We start from the raw sequence: 8001 nt of genomic DNA, 5'->3' as shown, positions 1-8001 counted from the left end.
CAGCCTCCGGTTTGATGGTGATGAGATTAGTTTCCAGATTGTCTCTGGCCAATCATTCTGACTCAGGGTCCTTCCTGGTGGCTCAGCCATTGCTCAACCAAAATGAATTTCAATGAGGAGGATTCTGGGAGATCAGTAGGACAGGTGGCATCTCTTTTTGACCTTTCCTGAATTCTTCTGGCTGGTGGTTACTTGTTGGTTCTGCATTCTTTACCTGGCCCACCTGTCAAAAAATAATTCTTGCAAATGGTTGCTATGGTGCCTAGCCAGGGCAGGCAGTTTCAATCAGTGTTTTCCCTAACATACTGTGTGAAATTCTTTTACAGCTACAGAGTAAAAATGGATTTATAAATTTTTGAAATACATTCAAGAATCAATGTGATGTGGCAGAAAAGCTCTACAGTCAGGCAGACCTGAATATGAATCCTAGCTCTGTGACATAATCTCTGACTTTGGGCAAGTTAAAGTGTCCTGCCGAGTGCCTGGGACATAAGTCAGTTTTCTGTAAATGTGGCCTTTGTCCCATTATGAAGGTTCATATTTGATTCAAAAACCCATTTGTAGTACTGAGCTTTCTTTTGAAAATCCGAGTAAAACCAGTCCTGTTAGAACTGTAGTCAGAGGAACGAACAAAGCCAGTTATTTCTAAATTGGAAGAAGCAAATGACAAAGAGCTTTTTGAATAATAATATACTATAAACAAAATTTGGCAATTAACAATTGAAAAATTTATCTTCTCTTCTTTCAGCATTTTATATACTTGAAGAGGAACGATTAAAAAATTTGACAAAAGCAAAAGTTCCTGAAGGGTCAAATTATTACTGCTTTCTCTTTTCAAGCCACCCTGTTAAATTTGTTTGTTATAGGAGCACACCCATGTGTACATGTTTTCTAGGGTTAAGCATTTACAATAAAATTTACTGTGAAAAATGGCCTAGATACAAAAAAGTTTATTAAAATGCATGTATTGAATTGGTATTTCATTTCCTTTCCTTAAAACCTGCTCTTTCCCCTGTGGGTTCTCTAACGCCCAATTGTCAGTCAAATTAATTGTAGTATTTAGAAGCAATCACTTACTCTTCGTTCTCAAAATTTCTGACAGACTACATCATGCTTCTTTTCTACCCCAAAACTTTAATCCATCCCATTACTGAATCTTCAGTTCAGTTCAGTTACTCAGTAGTGTCCAACTGTTTGTGACCACATGGACTGCAGCACTCCAGGCTTCCCTATCCATCACCACTCCCAGAGCTTGCTCAAACTCATGTCCATTGAGTCGGTGATGCCATCCAACCATCTCATCCTCTGTCGTCCAATTCTCCTGCCTTGAATCTTTCCCAGCATCAGTGTCTTCTGAGTCAGTTCTTCGCATCAGGTGGCTAAAGTGTTAGAGCTTCAGCTTCAGCATCTGTCCTTCCAATGAATATTCAGGATTGATTTGAGTCCTTGGGATGGACTGGTTTGAGCTCCTTGCAGTCCAAGGGACTCTCGAGTCTTTTCCAGCACCACAGTTCAAAAAGCATCAATTCTTTGGCACTCAGCTTTCTTTATGATCCAACTCTCACATCCATACATGACCACTGGAAAAACCACAGCTTTGACTATACACATCTCTGTCAGCAAACTAATGTCTCTGCTTTTTAATATGCTGCCTAGGTTGATCATAGCTTTTCTTCCAAGGAGCAAGCATCTTTTAACTTCATGCCTACAGTCTGCATCGCCAGTGATTTTCAAGCCAAAGAAAAAATGAGTCTGTCACTCTTTCCACTGTTTCCTCATCTATTTGCCATGAAGTGATAAGACCGGATGCCATGATCTTCATTTTTTGAATGTTGAGTTTTAAGCCAGCTTTTCCATTCTCCTCTTTCACTTTCATCAAGATGCTTTTAGTTCCTCTTCACTTTCTTCAGTAAGGGTGGTGTCATCTGCGTATCTGAAGTTGTTGACATTTCTTTAGGCATTCTTGATTCCAACTTGTGCTTCATCCAGGTACAGCATTTTGCGTGATGTACTCTGCATTTAAGTTAAATAAGCAGGGTGACAACCTACAGCCTTGACGCACTCCTTTCCCAATTTGGAGCCAGACTATTGTTCTATGTCTGGTTCTAACTGTTGCTTCTTGACCTGCACACAGATTTCTCAGGAGGCAAGGAAGTTGATCTGCTATTCCCATTGGACAATTTTCCAGTTTGTTGTGATCTACACAAAGACTTTGGCATAGTCAATAAAGCAGAAGTAGATATTTTTCTGGAATTCTCAGGCTTTTTCTTTGATCCAACGGATGTTGGCAACTTGATCTCTGGCTCCTCTGCCTTTTCTGTATCTAGTTTGAACATCAAGAAGTTCTCAGTTCACCTAATGTTGAAGCCTGGCTTGGAGAATTTTGAGCATTACTTTGCTAGCACGTGAAATGAGTGCAGTTGTGCAGTAGTTTGATCATTCTTTGGCATTTCCTTTCTTTGGAGTTGGAATGAGAACTGACCTTTTCCAGTCCTGTGGCCACTGCTGAGTTTTCCCAATTTGCTGGCATATTTGAGTGCAGCACTTTCACAGCATCATCTTTTAGGATTTGAAATAGCTCAACAGGAATTCCATTACCTCCCCTACCTATATGTGTAGTGATGCTCCCTAAGGCCCACTTGACTTCACACTCCAGGATGTCTGGCTCTAGGTGAGTAATCACACCATCGTGATTATCTGGATCATCAGGATTTTTTTTTTTTTTTTTTTTTTTATAGATCTTTTGTGTATTCTTGCCACTTCCTCTTAACATCTTCTGCTTCTGTTAGGTTCCATACCATTTCAGTCCTCTATTGTGCCCATCTTTGCATGAAATGTTCCCTTAGTATCTGTAATTTTCTTAAAGAGATCTTTAGTCTTTCCCATTCTATTGTTTTCCTCTGTTTCTTTACAATGATCACTTAGGAAGGCTTTCTTATCTCTCCTTGCTGTTCTTTGGAACTCTACATTCAGGTGGATATATCTTTCCTTTTCCCTATGCCTTTTACTTCTCTTCTTTCCTCAGCTATTTGTAAGGCCTCCTCAGACAACTATTTTACCTTTTTGAACTTCTGTTTCTTGAGAATGGTTTTGATCACCCCCTCCTTTACCATGCCACAAACCCCCGTCCATAATTCTTCAGGCACTCTGTCTATCAGATCTAATCCCTTGAATCTTTGTTTGTCACTTCCACTGTATAATCATCAGGGGTTTGATTTACCTCATACTTGAATGATCGAGTGGTTTTCTCTACTTTGTTCAATTTGAGTCTGAATATTACAATAAGGAGTTTATGATCTGAGCCCCACTCAGTTCCCAGTCTTATTTTTGCTGACTGTATAGAACTTCTCCATCTTTGGCTGCAAAGAACAGAATCAATCTGATTTCAGTACTGACCATCTGGTGATGTTCACAGGTAGAGTCTTCTCTTGTGTTGTTGGAAAAGGCTGTTTGCAATGACCAGAGTGTTCTCTTGGGAAAACTCTGCTAGCCTTTGCCCTGCTTCATTTTATACTCCAACACCAAACTTGCCTGTTACTCCAAGTATCTCTTGTCTTCCTAGTTTTGCATTCCAGTCTCCTGTGATGAAAAGGACATTTGGGGTGGCGTGGCAACCCACTCCAGTATTCTTGCCTGGAGAATCCCATGGTCGGAGGAGCCTGGTAGGCTACAGTCCACGGGGTCTCAAAGAGTCAGACACAACTGAGTGAAAATAAATAAAAAAAATAAATAGTTCTAGAAGGTCTTCTAGGTCTTCATAGAACCATTCAACTTCAGCTTCTTCGGCATTACTGGTTGGGGCATAGACTTGGATTACTGTGATATTGAATGGTTTGCCTTGGAAACAAACCAAGATTGTACCCAAGTATTGCATTTCATACTCTTTCGTTGACTATGAGGAATACACCATTTCTTCTAAGAGATTCTTGCCCACAGTAGTATATATAATGGTCATTGAATTAAATTTGCCCATTCTGATCCATTTTAGTTCACTGATACCTAAAATGGCAATCTTCACTCTAGCCATCTTCCAATTTGCCTTGATTCATGGACCTAACATTCCAGGTTCCTATGTAATGTTGTTTCTTTACAGTATCTGACTTTACTTCCATCACCAGTCACATCCACAACTGGGCATTTTTTTCGCTTTGGCTCCGTCTCTTCATTCTTTCTGGAGTTATTTCTCCACTCTTCTCCAGCAGCATATTGGGCACCTACTGACCTGGGGAGTTCATCTTTCCATGTCATATCTTTTTTCTATTTTCATACTATCCATTGGGTTCTCAAGGTTCTCAAGTTCTGAAGTGGTTTGCCATTCCCTTCTCCAGTGGACCATGTTTTGTCAAAATCTCTACCATGACCCAACTGTCTTGGGTGGTCCTACAAGGCATGGCTCATAGTTTCATTGAGTTAGACAAGTCTGTGATCCATGTAATCATTTTGGTAAGTTTTCTGTGACTGTGGTTTTCATTCTGTCTGCCCTCTGATGGATAAGCATAAGAAGCTTATGGAAGCTTATGGAAGCTTCCTGATGGGAAGGACTGGCTGTGGGTTACTCTTGGTCTTGTTCTGATGGGTGAGGCCATGCTCAGTAAATCTTTAATCCAATTTTCTGTTGATGGCTTTCCCTGCCTGTTGTTTAGCCTGAGGCCAAACTATGGTAGGGGTAGTTCAGTTAAGTCCTGTCTGATTCTTTGCGAACCCATGGACTGCATGCAGCATGCCAGGCTTCTCTGTCCATCACCAACTCCCAGAGCTTACTGAAACTCATGTCCATCGAGTCAGTGATGCCATCCAACCATCTCATCATCAGTCATCCACATCTCCTCCCACCTTCAATCTTTCCCAGAATCAGGGTCTTTTCAAATGAGTCAGCTCTTCACATCAGGTGGCTAAAGTACTGGAGTTTCAGCTTCATCATCAGGCCTTCCAATGAATATTCAGAAAAACAACACCCAGCTGTGGATGTGACTGGTGATGGAAGTAAAGTTCAATGCTGCAAAGAGCATTGTATAGGAACCTGGAATGTTAGGTCCATGAATCAAGGTAAATTGGAAGTGGTCAAACAGGAGATGGCAAGAGTGAACGTCATCTTTCTAGGAATCAGCAAACTAAAATGGACTGGAATGGGTGAATTTAACTAAGATGACCATTTTTATCTACTACTGTGAGCAAGAATCTCTTAGAAGAAATGGAATAGCCATCAAAAGAGTCCAAAATGCAGTACTTGGATGCATCCTCAAAAGTGACAGAATGATCTCTGTTCGTTTCCAAGGCAAACCATTCAATATCAAAGTAATCCAAGTCTATGCCCCAACTAGTAATGCTGAAGAAGCTGAAATTGAACAGTTCGATGAAGACCTACAAGACATTCTAGAACTAACACCCAAAAAAGATGTCCTTTTCATTATAGGGGACTGGAATGCAAAAGTAGGAAGTCAAGAGACACATGGAGTAACAGGCAAGGTTGGCGAGGTAGTACAAAATGAAGCAAGGCAAAGGCTAACAGAGTTTTGCCAATTACACCTGTCATAGCAAACACCATCTTCCAACAAAACAAGACTCTACACATGGACATCACCAGATGGTCAATACTGAAATCAGATTGATTATATTCTTTGCAGTCAAAGATAGTGACTTTCTATACAGTCAGCAAAAATAAGACTGGGAGCTGAGTGTGGCTCAGATCATAAACTCCTTATTGTAAAATTCAGACTTACATTGAAGAAATTAGGGAAAACCAAACCACTAGACCATTCATGTATGACATAAATCAAATCCCTTATGATTATACAGTGGAAGTGACAAATGGATTCAAGGGATTAGATCTGATAGAGTGCCTGAAGAACTATGGACAGAGGTTCATGACATTGTACAGGAAGCAATAATCAAGACCATCCCCAAGACAAAGAAATGCAAAAAGGCAAAATGGTTGTCTGAGGAGGCAATACAAATAGCTGAGAAAAGAAGAGAAGTGAAAGGCAAAAGGGAAAAGAAAGATATACCCATTTGAATGCAGAGTTCCAAAGAATACCAAGGAGGGATAAGAAAGCCTTTCTCAATGATCAATGCAAAGAAATAGAGGAAAATAAGAATGGGAAAGACTAGATATCTCTTCAAGAAAATTTGAGATACGAAAGGAATATTTCATTGCAAAGATGGGCACAATAAAGGACAGAAATGGTGTGGACCTAATAGAAGTAGACGATATTAAGAAGAGGTGGCAAGAATACACAGAACTATACCAAAAAAATCTTCATGACCCAGATAACCATGATGGTGTGATTACTCACCTAGAGCCAGACATCCTGGAATGGAAAGTCAAGTGAACCTTAGGAAGCATCACTACAAACAAAGCTAGTGGAGGTGATGGAATTCCAGTTGAGCTATTTCAAATACTAAAAGTTGATGCTGTGTAAGTGCTGCACTCAATATGTCAGCAAATTTGGAAAATCCAGCAGCAGCCACTGGACTGGAAAAGGTCAGTTTTCATTCCAATCCCAAAGAAAGGCAATGCCAAAGAATGTTCAAACTACTGCACAACTGCACTCATCTCACACACTAGCAAAGTAACGTTCAAAATTCTCCAAGCCAAGCTTCAATAGTACATGAACTTCCAAATGTTCAAGCTGGATATACAAAAGGCAGAGGAACCAGAGATCAAATTGCCAACATCCATTGGATCATAGAGAAAGTAAGAGAGTTCCAGAAACACCTATTTCTGCTTTATTGACTATGCCAAAGCCTTTGACTGTGTGGATCACGACAAACTATGGAAAATTTTTATAGAGATGGGAATACCAGACCAACTTACCTGCCTCCTGAGAAATCTGTATGCAGGTGGAGAAACAACAGAACTGGACACAGAACAACAGACTGGTTCCAAATAGGGAAAGGAGTACGTCAAGGCTGTGTATTGTCACCCTGCTCATTTAACTTAAATACAGAGTACATTATGCGAAATGCCAGGCTGGATGAAGCCCAAGCTGGAATCAAGATTGCTGTGAGAAATATCAAAAGCCTCAGATATGCAGATGACACCACCCTTATGGCAGAAAGGGAAGAAGAACTGAAGAGCCTTTTGAGGAAAGTGAAAGAGAAGAGTGAAAAAGTTGGCTTAAAAACTCAATGTTCAAAAAACTAAGGTCATGGCATCCAGTCCTATCACTTCATGGCAAATAGATGGAGAAACAATGGAAACAGTGAGAGGCTTTATTTTTCCCAGGCTCCAAAATCACTGCAGATGGTGACTGCAGCCATGAAATTACTCCTTAGAAGTAAAGCTATGAGCAACCTAGACAGCATATTAAAAAGCAGAGACATTACTTCACTAACAAAGGTCCGTCTAGTCAAAGCCATGGTTTTTCCAGTAGTCATGTATGGGTGTGAGAGTTGGACTGTAAGGAAAGTTGAGCACCAAAGAATTGATGCTTTTGAACTGTGGTGTTGGACTCTTGACAGTCCCTTGGCCTGCAAGGAGATCCAACCAGTCAGTCTTAAAGGAAATCAATCCTGAAGACTGATTGGAAGGACTGATGCTGAAGCTGAAACTTCCTTACTCTGGCCACCTGATGCAAAGAACTGACTCATTGGAAAAGACCCTGATGCTGGGAAAGATTGAAGGCAGGAGGAGAAGAGGACAACAGAGGATGAGATGGTTGGATGACATCACCAGCTCTATGGACATGAGTTTGAGTAAACTCTGCAAGTTGGTGATGGACCGGGAAGCCTGGCATACTGCAGTGGATGGGGTTGCAAGGAGTCAGATACAACTGATTGACTTAAATGAGCTGAATGATGGACTTGACCACTCAGAAAAGACAAGTCAAAAATTTACTTCACAAAAATCTCTGAAGATAAGTATTGTAGTGTAAATTTCATAGTTCTGATGGAAGTCACAATCATTGTTAACCATAAATGGGTGTTTACTCAGGAGAAACTTGTCTTTATAATCACCTGCCAACTATTGCCTAAGTTCAGCCACCTTCCACATAGTCAGGA

The sequence above is a fragment of the Dama dama genome, chromosome 20 (assembly GCF_033118175.1).
Source record: "Dama dama isolate Ldn47 chromosome 20, ASM3311817v1, whole genome shotgun sequence".
In the NCBI taxonomy this organism is placed as follows: Eukaryota; Metazoa; Chordata; class Mammalia; order Artiodactyla; family Cervidae; genus Dama; species Dama dama.
Note: the sequence above shows the minus strand (reverse complement) of the source record.